This window comes from Lissotriton vulgaris, chromosome 2_2 (genome assembly GCF_964263255.1).
Source record: "Lissotriton vulgaris chromosome 2_2, aLisVul1.2, whole genome shotgun sequence".
Taxonomy (NCBI): Eukaryota; Metazoa; Chordata; class Amphibia; order Caudata; family Salamandridae; genus Lissotriton; species Lissotriton vulgaris.
Genome location: NC_141688.1, coordinates 74,547,823 through 74,572,967, shown reverse-complemented (window position 1 = coordinate 74,572,967; position 25,145 = coordinate 74,547,823). Strand labels below are relative to the sequence as shown.

General features: G+C 46.5%; 1 protein-coding gene across 3 annotated transcripts in view; it reads right to left on the bottom strand.

The window, feature by feature from the left end:
- SIN3A (SIN3 transcription regulator family member A) overlaps positions 1-25,145 on the bottom strand; it is an 802,206-nt gene that overhangs the window by 760,352 nt on the left and 16,709 nt on the right. The gene's annotated exons all lie outside the window — the stretch shown is intronic.

Genomic DNA, 25,145 nt, shown 5'->3' with positions numbered 1-25,145 from the left:
GCCTACCTATCCTCCAAGATTCCAACTTGCTTCTCGAAGTGTTGGTCGCTCCTGAAGAATCTCCATCCCGGAGCCTGCAGCCTTTGTTCACTTTCCACGATCTCCATTGAATAACATTGAGCGCCCGATGGCTCAAAAGCACCCTACACCCAGCCGTCCGAGTGCCCCTGGCAGTGCAACCTTGGTCCTAACCTACTTCCCCATTTGCCCTGAGCAAGTGACCGGGAGCTCAGCTCCTACAGCTGTGTGGCCTGCTTGCCAGCAGCCACCAACGAAAGGCCTCTCATTGGATAACATTGGGCCTAACTACCTCTGCACCCTGCTGCCCCTGTGCTGCTGAGGGTGTACCAACTGTACCTACCTGACCCTGGGAGACCCCTGAGTCTATGCCCAGAACCGTAACTCTGCCAGTCGAGTACTTACCCAAAAGCTGATAACTCACTTTTCTTCCATAGGCTAACATTGACTGGTTTCACTTGGAAATTCTTCTAAGTGTGGAGTTTTGAAACTTTAAAATATTCACCTAAAGTGAGCTGAACAACGAATTCCGATTTACTCACCTGTTATCAGGAGAGAACCCAGGGCGTCAACCTTTAGCCCAGCACTGACCCAGAAAACTAATCCGAACCGTACTTACCAGTAACTTTAATTTCCTTCCATAGAAATCCATTGTCTGGTTTTCACCAGAAAAGTTTCCAAGTGTCGATTTTCAGAAACTACAAATATTCCTTAAAAATAGCCTGCATGACAAACGCATTCTTTCAACTGTTTACAGGAGATGCACCAGTGCTGGATCCAGGTTCCAACCCTGAGCAAGAAAAAGTAATCATAACACTACTTACCTGCTAAGTGAATTTCCTCCTATAGGTTAACATTGGTGATTCTATGTGAAAAAGTTTCTAAGTGTCAACTTTTAAAATACAATAATATTCCTTAAAAATCACTAATGTAACAAAAACGCTTTAACTTAACTGTTTACTAAAACGCACTTCATTATCCTCGCCATGGTTAAAAAACTGGCCAAATACTGGACATGATAGATGGATTCTCATACATACCGCGAATGTGATGTATGTTGTCAGACTCAATTGTGTGCATATCCATGATGCTCTGAATTGGTATCGGTATGTAACCTTGCCATGCAATTTTGTTTAATAGAGGTTTTCCCCCCCAAAAAAATTTAAATTAACTGTTTACAGGAAATGTCCCAGGACTGAATCTAGGATCCAGTCCTGTGGTTAGAAAAGTAATCTACAAAAAAACTAATTGCATTTAACTAGAAATTCCCATTGTGCTCAATATTGCATTGTGTTTGAAATTGTGTTGCCTATTGCAACAACTGTAACTATTGTAATCAAAAAGCCTATTGCCTTTTCAAAAAGTATTTAACTAAAGTAACTCATTCTGAGACAGTATATTTTGATACCTTGTTGGTTCTTAAAATAAAACAATATATTTTGATACAAAACAATTGGCCTAGAGTTCAGTTCTTAAGTGTTTAAGACCATTTGCTGACTGGGTGTGTACAACAAATGTTTTACACTGTCCTCTGCTACTGCCTTGCTGCTTGACCAAGCTACCACTTTAGAGAGTAAGGTTATATCCAACTTTAGCCTCTGCCAAACCTCTGTGGACTGTGGACTCTAATAACCTATTGAACTGGGGGTCCCGCAAACAAAGTGCCAACAAGTGTTGGCACTTTGTTTGCGAGACCCCCAGTGCAATAGGTTATGGGTATTGTAAAGATTGGGGAATAGAACTGTGGCAGGTCGTTAAATTATCCCTTTGACACTACCATTCTCTGTGTTGTGTTGATGACTGCGGACTCTATACACACTGTACCTTACTCTGGTCCAGTATATATAGAGCCACTTTCTTTCAATACCTCAAAAGGCATCCTCTAAACTCCTTAAGTCCTGCATCAAAAATGTACCTTGACTTGAAACTTCAGACTCTTGCCTCTCCTTGTTTCCCCCCCTTTCAAATGACTCGCTCCTTAAAGGCCATCCTCTGCATGCCTACTTTGAGTACACTAATCTTTAAGACCTATGCATGTTTCCCTTTCTGTTATTGTATTTCTGCAAATTGTCCATGACACATATCAAGGATCACAATTTCTGAATCTTCCATAGCCATGCCCATACCACCTAACTCTCATTTCAGTCCATCTAATAATCCTGCTACCATCTGCATGATTCACATATCCCCCACTAATGATCACACCTATCTCATATTAATTTACCACAAACTGGAGGAAATGCATGGAATGCTATCCTTGAGAGCACAAGACTAATTCTAACTACCAAAAATAACCAATAACCACTGAATTAATCACTAACCCTGTGTTTACGAGCAGTTTAATGCTTGTGCTTTAAGACTTTATCAGACGTAGTGAGCACTATTTGAATGAAATTACATGACACTTTGGTATAAGTGAGATTTATGAATGAAAGGCAACATAACTTACCAAACATATATACCTACCTACCAGGCTTACAGAGGTTTTTAAAAAAGTAAAACACTTGGATATTACCACCACCACCTTCTTGTATTTTTTGTAGTTGCATATACTAGTTTATTTTTGGGTCAGCTAGTGAAGTGACATGTGTGACACAACTGTGCTACCCTGGGGACTACTAAGTTTGGTGACAAGATGTGAGCGGACCGTTATGCTCCTAGCCAGGTACAACTTCAATAAAAGGAATTGCCGATTGTCTTGGAAGTATCGCATTTTTGAGTCTCTAGTACGAACAGGGGAAAGTTTCTGATTCTAATTCACTCCCAAACTCCTGCACGACACACAAGTAATGAATGTGTGGCACAGACACTGCTGTTTGTGTCCAACGAGTACTCAGGGTCAAATTTATAGAAAACAGAACAGCTGTCTGAGGTGTACTGGACCTATTATTATACAGGACGGGAAGCTCAACCAAAGCAGATAAGAACCCCCGCTTCTTTTTTTTCTTACAAGTGTTGTGCGTGTGCAGGGTCTACCCGCCACTTACACTATGCGGTACCCCACCGGGCCCAGTCCCAATGACTGGATAACCAGAAAACTCACTCTTACTAATGTTCTAAGTCTTGTCATAAAGTGTTGGTGCTTTTTCCTTTTCTTTTGAGAAACCCAGGTTCAAGCCCCAGAGGATTCCAACAAATATGCATCTACCACTGGTTGTATTAATTTCCAATTCATTCCAATTTGTATTCTGTATTAGCAGCGTGGAGTATCGTCCTAAAGAATGGCTTCACATCTCAGACAGTGTACTTGATATGATGGGGACCTCTAATATCGGATCAACTAAAACCAACCTTTTTGTCTTCTCCATACCGGGGACAGGAATAAAATGCATAGGATCCATCAAAAGGTAGTTTTAACCATTTGTTTTTCCTTTTCAGTCTATCTATTCATACAACCACACCTATCCCTACAGAGGACCCGCTTCTGTTTCCTCAATACCTAAAGTTCGCAATAACACTTGTGGAGTCAGTGTGAGGAGCACCCCTGCAGTCCTGTCAAGTATCACGCATCATGTGTGACACTCACGCATTTCAGTGCAGTGTTCCACATCACCGCACTGAAATGCATTGTCACGCATTTTTCCACTCGCGCCACCGGCGGCTCCTGTGCACGGCTTCTGCTGCTCCGAGTCCGTCCGAGAGCGTGGTGCAGCCAGTGCCAGCAGCTGCTCAAGTTCATTCTAATCATGTAGGTTCTAATCGCTGCTCTTAGCTCGTGCCGGGCTGAGTGAGAGTGCGGCATTAAACAATCATCGGTGCTGGCTCCAGGCTGGCGCTGTAATTTCCTGCCCGCCGCGCTTAAATTTGACAGACACACACTGTTAGCAATTAATTAGGGGGGTTGGGGCCGCCCTCTCAGCACGATGCTGTACCTGGCTGACACAGCCAGGTTTACTCACAGGGCGCCAAGGTGATTATAATCCCGATGTGACGCTTACTTGCCGTCACGTCCGGAGGAAGTACTGCATTTGAAAGCAGCAAATTTCACCAAGATTTTAATAGTAGAGAGAATTGTGTTCTGGGTATTGTAGTACCATGGGCTAGTGTAGGCGTACACCAAAGCGTTACATAGGCGTCAGAACGGCAATTATTACCCTAATGAGTAGGAGGGATTTCACAAGGGTGGGATTTAAATAAGGGTGATTACTATGGTCATTTAGTGATACGAATCGGGCTGATGCAAAACGCCTGCAACAGGTATGTGATTTGATGTGTGTTTTTGTTGGATGAGCATCACGGGTCTAGGAGGGCATGTAAGATCGATTATTATTTTTGTTGCATGATTGTTGTGAGGCGTCAGAGTTGCGTGTAAAGTTAAACTGTGTGGGTGGTGGTTTATTTTTTCGAGTGATTAGTGAGATGCTTGAGAGTCGGATGCTGTGAGAATGAGAATAGGAGGTTCTTTTGGAAGACCGAGGGGTAGGCATTAAAAGGAAAGCATACACGCAAATGCAAGTGTTAGACCTGGCACCTTGGCGTGAGTTTCCCTTCCACTTTTTGCTGATGTGCCTCCGATGTTTTGCTGGTTTTCCGATACTCAGGGCACTGCGCCACGGCTGACCCGTGCCGCAGTGCAAGTGCTCCCTACTGTAAATTGTACATGCGATTGGTATCCATGATTGGTGCATTGGATTTACTGTTAGTCCCTAGTAACGCGCACTAGAGAGTGCCGGGGCTTGTGGATGCCAATACTGCTGGTGGGCCTGCAGCGCTGGTTGCGCCACCCACCGAAGCAGCCGTAAAGATGTGTCTGGGAACTGCGCCCGCAGAACCCGCGTGCGGTCTCGTACCGTCACGCTAGCTGGGCAAGTGCACCCACTTGCCAGCCCCCGAACCTTCCCTTGACTACATATTAGTCACCCCTATGGTAGGCCTGCGGGCAGGGTGCATTGTAGGTGTGAGGTAGGACAAGCCCTGATGTGTGTGGCATGTCCTAGTAGTGACTTACAACCAAAACCGTAGCTCACTATTGAAGGCTACCTGCTCCATTAGGCCAGACTGAGCTGCTGGAATTATTACACGCTATAATCCCAGCAGGCTCAAGGAGCATGGTAGCGAGTCATGTTTAATATGCCTGAACTCAGGATGATAAAATATGTCTTGTAGGTCAAGTTTATTTTAGTATCCTGTGTTTGCAAATGCTACTTTTAGAAAGTTAGCATTTGCTTGCCTAACCATTTCAGCCCGCCTCTGCTGGTATGTGTATCTGACTGTCTGGGACGTGTGAGTGACAGGGCTGGGGGATGACAGGTGGTGAATGCGTAGATTACACCTTAGTGGGAGGTAGGAGTGGCTCTTGACTCTGGATCTTGCTGTGCTCTGCCACCACAATGCTGGCTCCACCCTCCTGGGGAGCGACTGATGACTCAGCCGACACCTGGCCCAGGAAGGGCGAAGCCCCCATCAACAGGGTAATCTGGCTGCCCCTGTCCGCACAATGCTGGCTCCACCTCCTGTGGGGCGTCTGATGCGCCTGTCCCTCACACTGAAAGCAGAAGCCGGATTACACCCGCCGGAGTACTCAAGGACTGAGAGTGGCTATGCAAAGGCCCCCCTGGCCTGCGAGAACAAAAGAAATGCCCTATAAAAGGAGGAGCCCTGCTCCTTGAAAGTTAGATCCGGTTTGGGCTACAGAAGGAACTCTGCCCGACGAGAAGGACCGTGAAGGACAAGGAAGGGTGCTGTCCCTTGCCTGTGTCTGGTGCCTTGCTGCCGAAGGAGAGGAAAAAGGAAAGACTACGAGAAGACTTTTGCTTTACAAGACTTTGTGCCAAACTCTGCTGAGAGATCTCCAAGGGCTTGCTGTGAACTTGCCCCCTGACCAGCGCCCCAGGACCAGTGGGCGCTACACCCTGAAGAAAGCGGCTGTGGGTGCTGCTTATCACTGCAGTACCGACGGAGGAATCTCCTCCAAGGCAACGACATCCACCTGACCACCGTGACCGGGGCCCAAAGCAACAGCGAAAGCAAAGTGAGGACCAGCCGCCGCTGGCCTGAACACCGTGACCGCAACTGCACCGGGAGCCCGAGAGCAAAGCGAAGGAGGACCCGTCCGGTCCGAGCTCTCGAGTTGACTGCGCCACGAGCAGCCAATCCACTTGCAAAGACGGACAGTCGCCCTGTGAGAGTCCTCTGGGTCGGTCTCCTGCCCGACAGCTCAGCTGTGAGCGCACAGCTGCACCGGCATTTGGCTGGGTACGTCCTGCACTTGCCGCCACCACCCGGCCGCCGCCTCCAGGGTCGGAGCGAACGACGAGGAAAGGACCCTGCCGCCACAGAGCTCCGCTGCCCCGGATGACCCGTGACCTGCTCGGCTGAGAGCCGCAACGAACAGCGACCCCGGGAAGGCAACGCGACGTGGGACAGCTCCCCTGGAAGCCGCCTGCTCCACAAGAACTTTGTTGAACTGGCCAGAAGGCCCTAAGAACTCTTATTTGCTAGAAAGAACTGTGGCAACCTGAACTAAGTAACTTGAAACCGCTATTTGACAGCCTGATAACTGTATTTACAAGCCTGCTTAAAGTCTATATAAAGATATATATTTTTACAGAATACAGTTTGGTCTCATTGTGTGGTGGGTTGGTTGTGACGGTGTAATATTGCAAGTGTTTAACCCCATGTGCCCCAAAGATTAGCCTACGACTGCTTAAGCCACACTACCTAGAGGGTAAGCAGAGGTTGTCTGGAAGGTAACCCTCAGCCCTGACGAGGAAGAGAGAGTCCCTGCTTGTCGCTAGTGTTGCACTGCGCCAACTAGAGCCTCCCCCTTCCTACAGCAAGGAAGGAGAATGTTTGATTTATGAGGGATGTGTTTATACCAGGCGTTTATAAGACGGTGAACGGAAAATGAATGCAGTATGAAAGGTGGTGAATTAATATGGCACGGGACGAGTGAAGACACAGGGTCACTTAGTGAGCAATAGGATAACAAATGATTCATGGCAAGGGGGGAGGTCACATTCAGTTAAAAGGGCCGTTGCTTAGGTGTTTACATGTTATAGAAAAAAAGTAATTAGTCTGGAATCGTTTTTTAGACTGTCTTAAAAACTGTCATTTTCAGAAACGCAATGATATTGAGTTAAGCTTTTTTAGTAAGGTATCAAGCAATGATAAGGAATGACTTTATTATATACGTAGTAGTGTAATGAAGTTAATGTACATATGTTTCTATATTGTTTACAGCGTACCCTGACGAAGAGCACTAGATGCTCGAAATGCATTGGTTTTAATAAACGCTGTTTTGGAAGAACCCCTGCATCTGTCGTGTTTGTGCTAGAGGTCCGGATGGGCACAGCATTTTCACTAGAAACTTGAAAATGGCATTAAGATCCCGCCTGTGGATGGAAGTAAAAAGATGATGATTTCAGATAATACAGATTAAAAAAGGTTGAAGAATGAAAATATTGGAACAAAATAATTAAAACGAAGAAAGTTTTGCCAGAGAGGCGCCATGCAATAGTGCGGTCGGATGGGGCGAACTCTTTTGCCCCTCTCATGGACTTATTCACAGGTGCCACAGGGTTTTGGCACTAATCCTACCAGCACGCATTTGTGTAATTTAATATACATCGGATGGAATATTTTCGAGAACACAAAGTATAGGAGTGCTCCCCACTCCCCCCATTTTTTGATTAACATACATGCCAACATTTTAGGACAGGGACGTGGGAGAGTGAAAATTACCCTTTGACTTATATTGTAAAAAATGCAATTTCAGGCGGGAGACAGTTAAAATAAAGGCATTGTTGGCTTGAAAATCGGTAGCCTCCCGCCTGAATCGGGTCTATTGGCAGGTATGCATTAATATACCTCTCCATGCCAGCAAAAGCGTGCGTGGGATCTCATCGCTGCTCGCGCTAGGTCAACTTTAGAACGTTGTTGCTCAAACTTCAGTATAGCTCGGGGCCGTCGGGTCTGACTTACTAGAACTAAATAGCCGTCAACCAATAACTTACTTCAATCGTTTTTTCGGTGAACTCTGCTTTAACGTAATTTGTAAAATGTTGAGAGCGATGTTTCTTAAGTACACTACTCATACGTGAAAAGACTCCTAAACTGTTTCTCTAACGAGGGTTACTGTGCGTCTATACACAAGATGCACAAACGTTCAGAGCCACAACAGTGACGTTTCTTCAGCGGTCCCATGTAACTCAGATGGAACTATGCAAAGGGTCTAAGTTGACAAGATATTAAACTGTGCTGAAATACGATACAGCCATTCAAAGATGGCCGCCAAAATCCATCGGGCAAGCCATTCGCATTCTCCAACATCCCGACAGTCGGGTTACAAACCGGCATTACAAATTGTGGACTGTGAGCTATTGACATAAACCTGCGAGAACTAGCAAACCGGTTTTGATTTGTCTCTAATCGGCCCATTAGTTCGGTGTGTCAGCTGCACTCAGGAACAATCATTGAACCATCCTCTTCAAGTTGAAAGCACATCACTTCCTTTATCACGTAGCACTAGTTAGGGCGGCGCTTGATGAACCAACAGGAATCCCACATGGCAAAAGAGGGGCTGGTCAACCACCCACTTCGAATAGGATGCCTGTATTCGCCATTTGACTGACGTCATAGCCACGCCTACCAAGGGGCGGAGAATCGCTGTGCACGAACGCGGTTGCAGCAGCAGTCTGGGCAGTCAATTACGTTGCTGCTGGTTACTTTAATCACAGTAAATCAGAGCCACAGTTTAAAAAAACATGAAATAACTCGAACACTTTCGTATTCGCGGGCTAACTCATAAGACGCCTGTACTGCAACAACAATACCAACTGTGTCTGCGGGGTTCCCACTCCCCATAGTACAAAGTGCCTATGTATACATTTATTTTTTTCTGTACAATTGTTGCAAGATGAGGTGAGCCCTAGGAACCAAAACTACATTAACCCGTTTGAGGCTATTGACGGAACCGTTCCGTCACGGCTCACGGGTGAGCTGTGCTCATGACGGAACGGTTCCGTTACGGCCCGGCCGCTGCGCCTGCGCGGCGCGTTTAATTGAGCGGGCGGGGCCGTGACGGAACCGTTCCGTCATGAGCACAGCTCACCCGCGAGCCGTGACGGAACGGTTCTGTCACCCGCGCAGCTCACCCGCGCGCCCCCCCGCGACCGTTAGCGCTGCGGCGGAATAGCCGCCGCAGCGAAGGAGTTAAGTATGACCTTCCGCCAGGGCAGTGCTCACATTTGTGAGTGGCCGTGTGATGTCATGGACCCCTTATGACACTAGTGTGACACTAAGACCACCAGTGTACTGTATCACAGGCCGGGCAGGCCTCCCAATTTTATGTCAGGACGGAGGCTCCGATTATGCTTTTCTCAATTTCTTTACTGGACACAGCAGTCAATAAAAACACAGTAAAGAAAACAAAAAACTACACTACCCATAAGCACTGGGTAACCATAGAGTACATAGAAGGTATATAATGAGTGATAGAGGTTCTAACTTCCTCTTTCTTTGGTGCTCCGCAGCCAGTTAAGAGCTCTTTCCTTATTTACTTGCTATTTTGCCTAAATTGGTGTTCATATTGTGCGCACTTTGTATTTTGACTGCAGCGTTATCGCTATATGCTAATTTGAACTTTCCGGTTCGCGTGTTACAGCTGTTCCCTTCGGCGCTTTGTTTTCCTTATTGTTATTGTTTCGCCGCTTCTCGGCTTAGGCTGCGGGGGCGTGTGTACACCCCCGGTTGCAGGCTTGCTTCTTGCGCCTGTTCTTTTGCTGTGGAGCGGGAGCGGGGCTGAGAGACGCGCGTCCTGCTCGAGCGTCTCCCATTTCCGACAGGTTCATTCGGCGCATGCGCAGTTCACCGGCTGTTCTCGTGTTGCGGTCGGCAGTGGTACTGCTCATTTGGTCCCGAGAGGATTCTTGACAGGACGTTCAGCGCTCGAGTGTCTCTTCGGAGTTAAGTTGACCTGGCTTCTGCCTTTGCCCTAATTCCTGTCATTAGGCCCCTCACGCCCTTGTGTTATTTTTAAAAATCTGGGGTTGTAAAATTATAGCAGAGGCTTTGCCTAGAGTGTGTCAAGCAAGCCCTCCCTCCACATTCTAATTTTTATTTTGACAGGTTTGTGCCTGTTCATTGGCTTGCTTTGGGGTTACACTCCCCCCTGAAGTGCCCTTTGGGCGTCAATATTTATCTTCTCCTCTTGGGCATATCACCTTTCCTGAGGTCAGAATGGCAGATTATTATGAGGATGAGGACGCATATTATTACGCTGAGGAAGAGCCTGCAGGCTCTGAGGGTGCTGAATTCAAGGACCAAGCCTTGTATCACGCTATAGCCCCTCTTAAGAGACATTTGGCTGAATATGCTACTCAGCAAGGTTGGATTTCTTCTTCAGGTCGGTCCAAGAAATCGCCTAAAAATCCTCATAAGGCGGATTTTGTGAAACTGGCTAAAAATCTATCCACTGCCAAGACTTCCAAAAGATCGGCCTCGTCTTTTCAGACACATCAAGTATCAACCGTGACTGAAGACTCGTCTTCTACTGATTCATCTTCGGATCCTGTGGCTCCACCTCCCAAGAAAAATGCTCGCAAAGAGCACTTCGTCGATGCCCCTTCTATCCCACAGGTATTAACCTTTGATCCAGATGACATTATTCATCCTAATTCTTCAGCTTGGCTCCCCTCTCCTGAGGTTACTGAATATGTACAAACACATATTCGTCGTCCCTTTGAGAAAGATGTTTGCGCCAGGTTGCGCTCTGAGTGTCCCCGACCAGACCTGGCGGACAAGTTAGCGGAGACTCCAGAAGTTGATCCATCGATGGTTACTTATATGCGCAAGTATGCCAAAGACCCAAAGAAAGGTCTGGATAGGTCGTGGAGGTCCTGCCAGGACAAATGACTAGATCTCTTGGGTCCATTGACCAACATTTTGGACTTGGCTTATTCTGCAAAAAATTCTAACTCGCTGATTGATCCCGATGAGTTAGCAGGATGGTCTCAAAGGGCCATTTGCATTTTCGGTAATGCTAATTGTGCCCTGTCCTGCGAGCGCCGTCGCTCCATTCTAATGAAATTGGACCCTAAATTAACGGATCTTGCATCTTCCGAATCAGGTCCATTAGCACAAGGATTTCTCTTTGGTCCTCCCTTTCTGAAAGAACTCACTAATTTTGTTGTGACCTTCAGTGGCCTTGACAAGGCGCAATCGAACCTGCGTCGTGCCTTCCGTCTGGTTTTCGGACGGGCCGGACGAAGGGGACGTTCGTCCGGCCAGAGAGGTAACCAGCCTACTCAACGAGGAGCCCAGTCCCAGAGGGGAGGAGCCCAGGACAACTATGGCTCTGGAAAAACTAGATTCTACCCCTCTCGCAATGGCAGAAACAACTACGGCAAAGGCGGCTACGGAGGTGCCCAGGGAGGACGTCAAGATTCCTCCAACTCAGGTGAGCTTAATTCTAGCATCCGAGGTTGTTTTGGGGGGGCAGAATAAAATATTTTCTCCACAACTGGCAGCTAATCTCCAGCGATGCTTGGGTGTTGGAGACGGTGCAAGGTTTCAAACTAGAGTTCTACGAACGCCCTCTCCAACACCGCCTTCCTTTACCCCTTGTTTTTTCCCAACAAGATCAGGACTTCATCCCCGAGGAAGTCGTGTCCCTTCTGGCGAAAGGAGCCATCTTTCCATCTTCCCGTCATCCCGACGGTTTCGTCAGCAATATATTTCTAGTGGAGAAAAAAGGGGGAGGTTCCCGTTTGGTCCTAAACCTCAAAGATTTCAACGGCGGGGTTGTATACCGTCATTTCAAGATGGAGGGTATCCATCTTCTTCGAGATCTTCTTCAAGAAGGGGACTGGATGGTCCGTTTGGACCTGAAAGATGCCTATCGGTCTGTTCCGATCTATGCTCCCCACCGTCGCTTCCTTCAGTTTCGATGGTTGGGGAAATGGTTCGAGTACACTGTGCTCCCCTTCGGTCTTTCTTCCGCTCCATGGTGCTTTACGAAGCTCATGAGACCGGTGATGGGATCTTTGCGGGCCCGGGGAGTCCGTTTTGATTGTGTATCTGGACGACATTCTTTTGATGGCTCATTGCCCCTTTCTTCTGCAACTTCATTTACAATGGTCCATAGAACTATTGCAATCTCTGGGGTTTCTTATCAATCCTCTGAAGTCAGACTTTCAACGCTCGCAGAAGATGGATTTTCTCGGATTCAGCATAGACTCGATAGCCTGTCAGCTTCTTCTTCCAGGTCAGAAGATCAGAGCGATCAAACAGGAATTGCGCCTGGTCTTGTTCAAACAAATGGTCTCTTTGCGGACTGTGGCTCGGATTGTAGGTCTCTTGTCCTCTTCGATCCAAGCCATATTTCCGGGTCCCTTACATTATCGCGCTCTTCAGCGCCTCAAGATCAGACATCTTCAGAAGGGCCTTTGCTACTCCGATCTCATCCCCCTTTCGGAGGATGCTCGTTGGGAAATGTTATGGTGGCTGGACCACATGGAGTCCTGGAACGGTCGAGTGCTGTTCGGGAAGACTTCAGACATCATTATCGAGTCTGATTCGAGTCTTTGGGGATGGGGAGCCCGGTGCGGATCTCTGACGACAGTGGGCCGTTGGTCCCGGGAGGAATTATCCCTCCACATCAATTGTCGAACTTCTTGCGGGCTCTTTTGCGATCCGCTGTCTTTCCCATCAAGCGACGAACTGTTTCATTCTCCTCCGCATGGACAACGTCTCAGCGGTAAGGTATGTGAACAAACTTGGGGGCACGAAATCCAAACTCCTTTCGGAGATCGCCAAGGACTTTTGGCATCTTTGCTTGCAACGCCAGATCACGATTATTGCAGAGTACCTTCCGGGTCACGACAATTTTGTTGCGGATTGGAACTCTCGTCACCTCCGGGATTACAGCAACTGGCGTCTCCACTCTCGGGTGTTTTGGACCTTGGTCCGGGTTTGGGGCCAATGCCACTTGGATTTCTTTGCTCTAGATGGATTTGGGCCCAGATCTTTGGACTGGGTTGAATGTGTGACATTGATCCACATTCGGTCCATCACTTGTTTTGTTTGCAAATTCCGCCCTAAGTGCGCTGGGGATGCTCAGACGTGGGTCCCAGGCACTCCACACCACTGGAGTCAAGCTAGCCGGGCTGATGAGGTGTTACCTCGAAACCGGTCCGGTCCTCGGATGCTTGATTCCGTTCTGGGAAGGACATGGCTTTTGTAGTTCAGACTGGACTGTTCCCATGGGGCACAGGGTCAGAGCTGATTTGCATATCGCCATTGTCTAACCCAGGGTGGTGTGGAGTGCAAAAAAACGATGGATTTGGGCCCAGATCTTTGGACTGGGTTGAATGTGTGACATTGATCCACATTCGGTCCATCACTTGTTTTGTTTGCAAATTCCGCCCTAAGTGCGCTGGGGATGCTCAGACGTGGGTCCCCGGCACTCCACACCACTGGAGTCAAGCTAGCCGGGCTGATGAGAGGTGTTACCTCGAAACCGGTCCGGTCCTCGGATGCTTGATTCCGTTCTGGGAAGAACATGGCTTTTGTAGTTCAGACTGGACTGTTCCCATGGGGCACAGGGTCAGAGCTGATTTGCATATCGCCATTGTCTAACCCAGGGTGGTGTGGAGTGCAAAAAAACGATGGATTTGGGCCCAGATCTTTGGACTGGGTTGAATGTGTGACATTGATCCACATTTGGTCCATCACTTGTTTTGTTTGCTAGATCTTGCCGGGCGTACTTTCTCACCGGAAGGTGTTTCATTTTCCATTTCTCGCCGTACTAAAAGTAACACATCTACTGTGTCTTATCCCTCTTTTCTTCTATCAAAAAGGAGGGAAGAGGATTCAAGGTCCATTCAGTTCCCCTAGTTAGATACTGAATTAATCAAAAGGGAATGGACACTGGTGTCTACTAAACCTTCGGTTAGTCTTTGAAAACCCTCATAGACAGCCTGATTTAGTCGATGCGGTGTATCTTTTATCCGCCCCATCAGGCGTCATGGCATATTCATAGGGTAGTCAAATAACGTGCGGTATGCCATAGATATATGGTAATCTAGTTGCCCAATTACACATATATCGAATTTTTTAACAGTGCCAACCTTTTCATTAAAAATTCTTTTTTGGTGACACACTGTTTTTTATATTTTTCCCTTTCCTATTATTTCTGGACACTTCTACCTGGACCAGAGGTAGCCTCGGGTGAGGCAGGCATACCGCACGTTATTTGACTACCCTATGAATATGCCATGACGCCCGACGGGGCGGATAAAAGATACACCGCATCGACTAAATCAGGCTGTCTATGAGGGTTTTCAAAGACTAACCGAAGGTTTAGTAGACACCAGTGTCCATTCCCTTTTGATTAATTCATTATCCCTCTTTTCCACACAATCCCAAGCTGTGTGTAGTACAGTGCATTAAGGATTATGAGGTGAGTACTGCACCTTTCCGGCATGATTTGCAGGGTCAACTGCTTATAGCCTTGCAAAAGCCTTTTAAGCCGGTCTCTCCCGCTACCTTGGCACGTTGGGTTCGCTGGCTCATGTTAGAAGCGGGCATTGACGTTTCTGTCTTTGGGGCCCATTCTGCTCGGGGAGCTATGGCTTCAAGGGCTTTTTCCCAGGGTGTTGGCCTCCAGGACATCATGAAGGCCGCGGATTGGTCTTCGGAATCTGTTTTCAAAACATTTTATTTTAAACCAATTGTTGATGTAGCTTCTTTTGTGGTGGATAAGCTTTGAACAAGCATAATCGGAGCCTCCGTCCTGACATAGAATTTAAAATTTGCTAACATTCGTGCCAAGAATTTTCAATTCTATTAAGGACAGTAGGCAAGGATTATCCCACCCTTATTGACAGTCTATGCATTGTATTGTTGTATGCATATTTGCTATTTTGTAATGTTCTTGATTATATGACTTTTTTCCCGCCCTATGTTATTTTGTACTCCTTCCTTTTGATATGGCCTTTACGGCTCTGTTTTTATTTCCTTCATGCTCCGACCTTAAATGAGATGTGCTGCGAGTTCCTACTCTTCGTGGGTCTACTTTTGTTCCTGTGGCTTTGGGAGGGGCCTTCGTCCCTTCCTCTGGATGATGACTTTTCCTCTGGACGTTCCTAATGGATTTTGTATCTTCTGTTGTTCTTATGGTTCTGGACAAAGAAAGAGGAAGTTGGAGCCTCTATCACTCGTTATATACCTTCTATGTACTCTATGGTTACCCAGTGCTTATGGGTAGTGTAGTTTTTTGTTTTCTTTACTGTGTTTTTATTGGCTGCTGTGTCCAGTAAAGAAATTGAGAAAAGCATAATCCTCGCCTCCTGTCCTTAATAGAATTGAAAATTCTTGGCAGGAATGTTAGGAAATTTTAAATTGGCACGCAGACAATAATGATAGGTGCTAGGTGGCTGCTACTCTAGAATGAAGTTTATTTATATAGCGTGAGTGCTAAAGTGATAAGTGGTAGTCCTAGAGCGCAGAGAGAAAAAGTACAGTGACAGGTGCTGCCAGATAAAGTATGCCAAAATTTAGTGAATTTTTATAAAGCGCAGACATTACCCGAAGTTGTCAGAGCGCTGTACAATAGAGCCAGTTACGTTACAAGAGAACAGTGGAAACACAATACAACATTACAAACTAAACAATGAGACCCATTGTTTGGGCGGTGCTGTTGCTCAGCATGCATGGTCCTGGGACATCGCCTTTCAGCACTTGAATGTCCTCTTTGTTCTTTTTGCTTCCATATTTCAGTTCCTCTGTGAACTTTCCCAGGTTTGTTACCTGTTTCTTTGACCCCCAGGTGAAAATCTTCACCTTGGACGTTCTCAGTCTCGGCTTTTCTTCCATCTCCTCGTACTCCGATGCGCACATGAAATTGCATGTTGCACCACTGTCCAGTACGAATTCCGCTTCATGTGCTCCTACTCCTATCTTCGCCAAGTCCGTCTTTTCCTGGGTGCTTCTGCCTGTACGGTGTGTTGTTTCTCCTTTTTCGTCTCCCCCACTCAGTTCTGTGTGAACCCCTGACATGTGGTATAGGCTTTCCACCTTCTCTTCTTCGCCTGACCCTCGTGATGAACTTCTCCTTTCTCTGTCGACATACTGGAAGTGTCTTGTTGTCGACTCTTGTTGTCTTCCTGTTCTTCCTCTGTAGTCTCTGAATTGTACGCCTTGGTACATACTGGCGTAATGATTTCTTCCATTACACCTTCTGCACGTCTGGCCAAACGCTGGGCACGGGCCTCTGTGTGGAAATTCCATTCCGCACCTGTAGCATGTTCCTTCAGGTTGTCTCCTCTCTTTTTGTTCCCTCCAGTCATTCTTTCACCGGCCTGTGCGATATTTGTTTGTCATGAGGTGTGCGTGTTCGATTTCAACGTTCTTCCCTCTTTCCATTTCCTTGGCATGTTCCGTTGCTCTCGCCTCTGCTCTCGCTAGTGACAGGATGTTCTCCAATGAGGTCGGTTCCTTGAGTATTCTTGCCCTGAATCCTGTGTCGCGGCAGCCCTCTATGATCCGTAGCCTTATTGCTTGTTAGTTATCGAATTCGTCGAACTCACAATGTGTCACCAGTTTTCTCAGCCTTGTCGCGAAGTCATCTAGCGTTTCGTCGACTTGTTGACACACAATAGTAAATGTATATCGTTCGAAGTCAATATTTCGTTGTGGGTCAAATTTGGCCGTTAGGCATTTCTTAAATTTCTCATATGTCTTTGTTTCTTCGGTAGACAGTGTCACCAGAAGTTCTTCGACGTCATCCCCTGCTAAGTTCAGCAGTAACCCTAGTCGTTTTCCGTCTGTTACATCTGTTGCTTCCATATATCTTTCAAACCGTCTGATCCACTTCTCCCACCTGATTCCTGTTTGTGGCTCCGATAAGTTGAACGGCAGTGGTCTCCTGTATGGTGCGCTGGGCTTTGGGTCTGCCATTTTTTTTTTTGCCTTCTTGCCTTTTTTTGCTCTTTCCTCTTTTTGTTCTTTCGCTCCTTTGTGCATTGTTCTATGTTTCCTTTGCTCTTTGTCTTTTATTGTTTCTTTTCTTTCTCTTTGCCTTTTGTCTTCTCTCTTTTGTGATCTTTGTCCCTTTTGTTTCTCCTTTTCCTTCCTTCATTCTACTTTATTTAGCCTTTTCTGGGCTTTCCTAGTCCTTTTTGCCTTTATTCTTGTCTTTTTCCTTTTGTTTCTTGCTTCTTTTCTTCCTTGCCTGACCTTAAAATGGCCGCCCTGTTTGTTTCTATGGTCTCTCTTTGTATTGTCCTTTTTTCAAAATGGCCGCTGCTCTTCTCGCGAGATTTCGCGATCGAAATCTCGCTCGCCTGACTTGAAAATGGCCGCTTCCCCGATCTCGCCTCTGATTGGTCCAGCCGCCTGATCTCAAAATGTCCGCCGAGAGCTCGCGCCTCTATTTCGAGATCACGCGTTCCTTCGCGCTTACCGCAGTTTGCTGGTGATTCTTCATAAGCGGTCGGGTGGGCTCCGATGTCGCTCCTTTCCTCCCTTATTTCTTTTCACATCTAGGGTGGGCACCTGGTTCTTCCTGATGTTTTGATGTCGCCGTCGATCAAGGTGCGACGATCTACGCGTCGGCTCGTCTCACCCTTCGTCGCCAGTTGTGTCTCGCTAGTGGGCGCCAGACAAACACCAAACTCGGCACACAGGTTAGTTGCTTAAGGATTCTTTATTTCTTTATCTCTGCTGCCAGTTACATGCACGTCCGTCCCCTCTGCCCGTCCTGGTCAGTCTACCGTCCTTCCTGTCCCTAACCGGATGTGGTGTCCGGTGACCTGGTCACCTCTCTCATGACCCACAGGGTCCTAGTGTCCTCCAGTCCTGTTATCCCATCTGTCGGGTCACGACAATTACCTATGAAGGATTGTGCCATTGATCTTTCCCTTCTGAAGACGGGGGGCTCAAGCAGCATTTCCGCAATGCGCGAGGGTCGCGAGCCTCCGGACAATTCCAGTTTGTTTGCCAGGTAATGAGGGGAGGACGTGTGCAAGGCTTTATGCATGATGCAGGCAGTTTTGTGGATAGATCTTGCCTCGATCGGAAGCCATCGAAGAGAGGACAGGATAGGAGTGATGTGGTCACTTCGTTTAGACCCTGTAATGAAGAGTGCTGCTGAATGGAGGATGGATTTGAGAGGGGAGAGGTGAGATTTAGGTAGGCCCGTCAGAAGAGAATTGCAATAATCCAGCCTTGAGAAAACCAGCAATTGTACCAAGGTTTTTAAGTCTTTCTCCTGGAAAAAACGACGGATCCCCCACAGAAAACGCAGATGGTATTGTGCGTTCTTGGCAATAGAGTTGATGTGGGAGATTAGGTTGAGTCTTTTGTCAAGTATGACACCTAGGGATTTTGCGCTGTCGACAATGATAGGTTTGTTGTTGAGTAAGTTCAGCTGATCCATCCACGATTGAATGGGAGGAGCTGAGAGAGAGGTAGAAAGGAGGATGAATTCAGTTTTGGCAGGAATTAGAATGAGTTGGTGAGCCAACAACCAGTTGTGAATGGAGTTGAGAGTAGAGTTGAGTAGTGAGACATTGTGTGCGGAAGACACATCTTGAGGTAGATTGGAGTGTCATCTGCATAAAGATGGTAATGGATCCCATATTTGCTTAGGAGGTTTCCCAATGGTTCCAGGTAGAGATTAAACAAGGTGGGTGCCAGGATAGAACATTGAGGGATGCCTAGACCTACAGTCAATGGAGATGAAAGACTGTTCGCAATCTTAATCATTTAGGGTCTATTCGAGAGGAAAGAAGCAAACCATTTCAGCACTGTGCCATCCAATCTCATTCTCTGTTGAAGAGTGTTGAGGAGGGTGCTATGATTAATAGTGTCAAAGGCTGCAGAGAGGTCTGGAAGAATCAGAAGACACGATTCCCTAGAGTCGAGTATATGCAGCGCATCATCAATCACTTGCAGCAGGGCTGTTTCAGTGCTGCAATTTTGGATGAAGCCAGAATGGAAAACGTGGAGGAGATTATTGTCCATAATGTGTAGGCCAAGTTGTTTCGCAAAACACATTTTTGGGTGATTTTCGAAAGAAAAGGGAGGTTGGAGATAGTGCGGAAGTTGTTGAGGTTGTTCGCATCAGCGGAGGTGTTATTTTTCAGAAGAGGGGTAACATGACCTGATTTAAGGGCGACTGGGAGGGAGCCTTGACTAAGGAAGAGATTAACTAGCCTGGTCCAGTAAGAGAGAGTATGGATGTAGAAATCAATGGCGAAGACGCTAGGGATGGGGTCAGAAGAATGGTTGGATGGTTTGGTTTTGCGGATGCATTTGAGATGTTCATCTTCCGAGATGACGTCAAAATGTTGCCAGGTGACTAAAGATTTCCGCTCCTCAAAGGGGGTGGGATGGGCGACCTGATTCACCAAGGCTTTGACCTTTTCATTAAAGAAAATAGCAAAGTCTGCTTCTCTCTTAGTAGAGTCCTCTTGCTTAGTAGTTAGGGGAGAACAGTTAGGGTTTTTGATGAGGTCAAAAAGTTTTTGAGGTCTGTTTTTGGCTGAGTCGAGTGATCTGAAATGTGAAGCTTTTTCGTGGAAGATGAGGTTGTGGTATTTGGATCTTGCTGAACGTTACCTAGAGAGATTGGAGGTGGAAGGAGATTTTCTCCAATGTTTATCCAGGCTTCTAAGGTTTTTCCTTTCTTTGTAGAGAGCTTTATTAAACCGCGGTGCATTTGTGACACATTGCTGGCCACCACGACATACTATGATCACTTTTTCATATTTTACAATCACAAACATACTAGGGACATTGCAATATAGTACATCTGGGCAGAATCTCTCCCTTCCACCTATGGCTACTCTGGACAGTAAAATGTCAGACTGGACGACCTTGTGCAGGAAATAGTATAGTGGACTGTTAACAAAGTATACTGTAAAGGGACGTAGAACTGCGCAAAGCAGTAAGGGTATCGCTAGTCATAAACTGCACTGCTATCCTTCGCACTGCTTCATCCATCACATACGTCATTCGGGGCTGGACCCAGTAATAGGATAATCGTACCTTGGACATCACAAACATGGAAACACTCGTCACGTAGGATCTAAACCTTAGACAACTCCCTTCGAATCACACACTCTACTAGGTGTATTGGGATACCGGTGCAGGCAAGCACTTTAGCACTCCCCATAAGGTTAGTGACCTCTATATGCAAGTCCTTTCCATTTATTATTTCTCTCACTTACATGCCTAACAGTGCACATAATATTGGCAAACTTCCTTAAACAAAATAGCCCTAAATCCTTGCATGAAATTAGAAATTACCTTTGACTTATTTCCATAACTCCTCTCCCTTTATCTATTTACTTGAGCACAACCTACTCTTAATCTTATTTAATCGTATTCAAAATGCAGGACTATTGGTTTAAATGTATCTCCTGTAAACGACTCACCCCCACCTCCTAATATGCAATCCTATGTTTGTAAACAAACATTGCATGACAATATACTGTCAACACTCTAAACTCCTCTGTCCTATCACCCTACATATTATCGTGCATGAATTCACAAATCTCTTCCTAATTTACCAGGTTTAACTAAAACTGATACCATGACAAGAAACTGGCCTAAACACAAGTTATAGTACGTACTGTTCAAACAGTTCAGATTCTGTAAGTGGGACATTGGTTTCTGTGAATTCCACCTGCACTGTTTGCAACAGGATATCCATTTGCATTGCTGAAGAACGCATGTGTAATGTGGCAATGAGTGGATATTACTTGTCCTTTGGGGTCAACTGGACCCTGAGGCATTAAGTGAGGAGGATCAGGTAAGGGAGCTCCTCGCTTGGGGCTGTATCTTCGCTGCAACCTCAAGAAGCATACTCTGCAGAATGCTGCAATAGCTTTTTGTTCATTTGACATTCTGCCTTACATTCTAACATACTGCATGCAACCCAAACAAGACCACTACAATCTCCCTCACACAACATTAAACTCGCAAAAAACTAAAATAAATAACTCCACTCGAACCATCTTATGCTGAGCCGCTAACCAGATATGAGCTCCTACATGTTCAGGTATATCTTCACACATGCAAAGAGTTCTCCATCCTGACAGCCAACCCCACCGCCCAGTTTGAGGAATCACATCTTTCAATAAGTCTTCAACCTATAATTTTGCTTACACAGCCACCAAAACTTGTATCGTCCTTGATTGTATGCTCCACCAGTGCTCCTTCTCAGACACTCCAAAGTTATCCCACATGTAGGAAGGTGGATACCAGACTATGGTTACCCCAGATTGTTGCCTAGGGTGTAGCTGGTTTTCGACTTAGTTGGCCTGGGATCCTGCTAATCAGGATCCCAGGCTATCTGCTCTCTCTGTAAAATGGACTCCGTGTACTTTAGGTACATCTCCAATTGGAAATTGGATCACCTTATGAGCCTCTGTACAGTATACTATAGGTACACAGGGCATAGGTGCATCCAAGGCCTACCAGGGGCTGCAGCATATCTTTTGCCACCCCTGGCTGGCCATCCAAACTGACACAACTGGCTGATCACTCAGCTGGGGCATGGTCGTGTAATCAGCCCTTGCTTAGATATAGTATTCCTATATCTAACCTTATATCTAGACACATATACACCTATAAGTCACTCCTATGGCAGGCCTTAACAATCCTGGAGGCAGAGTGCTTGGTTTTATGTGAGATGGTGCTCTAGCATGAGCTGAGCCTGCAGCTTTCGGAACCATGTCCTTATAGCTGTTCTAGGATATAGCCATACCATATACTCTTAAGTGCATTATGAACCTCGCGGTTAAATGCTAACTCTGGTTTGGCTTTATCAAAACATGTTGTGTAAGGCAGGGGTCTCCAAACCGGTCCTGGAGGGCCGGATCCATGCCAGATTTTTAAAATTACTACATGTATCTCAATGGGGATATCCAAAAAATCTGGCATGGATACGGGCCTCCAGGACCGGTTTGGAGACCCCTGGTGTAAGGTGTCATACACTTTGGAATACTACCCCCTCACCAGTTCTGGCGACGGGGGTAGCATTCCACCCTTCTAGAGGGAGAAGACATGTTGCTCCTACTAATCCCGGTTAAAGTTAACCAGAGCCTCAGCATCACAAAATGGATGCTGCCGCCACAGACACAAGTCTGACCTCCTGCTGCTGGGAGTCCTTCCAGCGAGGGAGGCTTGGACAATAGGTTTCCTGTCTTGGGAGGTGCTAGCACCACCCCAGACAGGCTCTTGTGTATTGGGGCAGGGAGGGCTGAAAGAAATTAGACACTGCCTGGGCACACATGGTGTCCCATGCATAGTCCAGTTCAAACCGGTGCTAGGGCACTCCAGCCCCAGCTCTGGCACGAAACTGGACAAAGGGAAAGGGGTGTAAGCATCCCCTGCCCTGGTCCCACCCATAGGAGGGACCTAGCAGGTAATCCAGCCCCTAAATTTGGTATATAGGTAGGAGCTGAGTCCCAAGACTTTAGATTTATCCTGACTGAAACTTGAAACGAAACTCTGGACCTTCGACATTCTACCTGAAGATAGAAGACTGAAGAATCTACCTTGTGGTCAAGGAGTGCCCACCCTGCACAAGCAGGCACCATCCAGCGATCAACGGCTTACTTTGTCGGCGCTCCCGCCGGAGCCCGAGCACAGAGCCTGACAAGACCCGGACTTCCAGACTTCCTTCAGCCCGATCCACAGCCCCAGCAAAGCTGAGACCCGTGGAGGCGACGCGAGACCGGTCATCTTGGAAAGTCAGCTGATTGCTTCCCGTGCAGCTTCTGAGGCACCCTCAAAGCTGTGCATTGGGGATTGAGAAGCCCCAGTCCCGAGCACCAACTGCACCGAAGATCAGCCCTCCACACTCCACGAGTTCTGCGCGGGGCCCTTCTGCATTTTCCTGCTCGACGCGTCTGTCCGGTCACTTGCCAGTTGGCTAGTGACCATCTTGACGACGAACCTTATAATTTACACCACTGGTCTGGTTGCTCCAGACTGCCCTTGCCTCTCTGAAAAGAAGAAGCCCATCAGACCTTGCTGGTCTGATTAAGAAGCCAACTTCGATTCCTGCGTGGGTTGCCTCTGCCAAGGCTTGTTGACTCCAATCCGAAGCCAACACCGCCGACAGCGAGAGCCTTCGTGGGACAGCCGTGCCTGACTCCTGGTCGTCGTCGACGCCTCCTGGTCCACGTGGCCGCAGAGACAAGCTTCACGACATCACCTGATTGCTTTGCGACATCGCCTGGTTCCTTCCTGGTCACTGGCTAGTGACCTAGACTCTGTCCCCTCTGCTTTCAGGTACTCTTCATCCTCGGTCCGCCCTTGGATCCAACCGGACACTTCTCTCCTGGTCGCCTGCAGCATCTTTCTTCAAGGCTCCATAGGATTCAGCGACGAAACCCGACACACTTTGACACCTATGTACCCGCTTCCTGTGGGTGAGGTAACGCGAGTACTCCGGTGCTCCTGTGGGTATTGACTATCCTAGTGTCTAGGTTTCAAGTAACTTTCATCGAGTCCAGTCAGAAGTTCCCTAAAAGAACTAGTTTCTAATTCTTTCATTCCCATTCTAACTCTAAGGCAACTTGCGTGTGAGTAAAGACTCTGCACACGCCTCCCGTGGGCCTCCTACTTCCTATCCTATGGTAGTACAGTGTAGCCCCAGAGATGCCCTAGGCCTATCCTTTGTTTGCGATGTGGTTCTTATACCACTATTTTAGTATATGGTTTAGCGTGCCCCCAGGGCCCTACTGTATTTTGTGCAACTTATTGTATGATAATTAAGTATCTTGTTATGTGCTTGTGCCTCTGACCTCATAAAGAGTTCAGAGGGGTTGTTTAGAAATAAATACATATATATTTTATATATATCCTGTGTGGTGTCCCTTCATTTGGTATTAAAGGGGTTACATATGGTAAAACAGCTGGCTTCAAATGCCCTCTTGAGTTTAGCCTAAGACTGCTTTGTCCATGCTACCATTAGGATAGCTGGTCTATAAAGTTGCCTTTACAACCATCACCGTAAGGGTTGTTTGGACTGGTGCAAGGTGCTCACTAGAATAGTGAACATCATATACCAGGCCAACTTCTCACACCACAAATCTAATGCATCTAATTTTCTAGCACCTCTGTTTGGAGGACCACCCAACTTAGGCAGATGAGACTTGTTCCATAATGTGCAATCCATACCATTCTGACACAAACCCTGTTGTAGGTTGATGCCCTTCGGTATCTCGTTGTTAATCCCAGGGACTGTAAGGGATGTTTATCTGACCTAGTCTGTGTGGGACCAGTTGCCTGCCATGCTGCCCCTATGCCAGTACGTCTTAACAGCAAGCACAAAAAAAAACATTACTGGAGAGTTTATTCTTTCACCACTCCCCATACTCTAACAGCAGATTCTATTTTAAAATTACAGAATGAGAACCTCCTCCATTCCTCTACTTTTAGATCGGCCATCTTTTGCCATGGTTACCCCAGTCCTTTTGCTTCAGGCCTCCTGTTTTTGATTGTGTCCTGGGTATCGTTTTTGCTAGTGTTTGGACTTTGGGCACTTTACCATTGCTGACTAGTGCAAAAGTGCACACCCTCTGTGCCTAAAGTGTAATGGCATTTGGTTTCCCTATGATTGGCATATTTGTTTTACTAGTAAGTCTCTCGCACTGTGCACTAAGTGTGCCCAGGGCCTGTGAACCAAATGCTACTAATGGGCCTGCAGCACTGATTGTACCACCCACATGAGTAGCCCTACATTCTGAACCAAATTAAGTGATTATTATTCCAACACTGTCTATATCTTGAATAACTAAGTGTATAATGTCATATCTATACTGTTTTGTATTCTTTCCCTGTTTCCTTGAACTTTCTGGTACACAAATTATATGGATGATGATATTGATGTGATGATATGATATTTCATCACAATGGTTTACATTTGAGGTAATCTTGATATCATAAGTAGAGCTTTTGACTTTTCAATCAAGTTGTATAAAAAAACAACATTCATCAAAAATCCCCGTGAATTTTGTAATCTTAATTTGTGAAATGATTTGCTGAGCATTTAGCTTTGTACAATACACATACAGGTCTCCTAATACGATATATTCTCAAACAGAATATAAATTGTTGACTTCTGAATATAATTGTGAAACTGATAATCTCCCATCATCTCTGAAGTT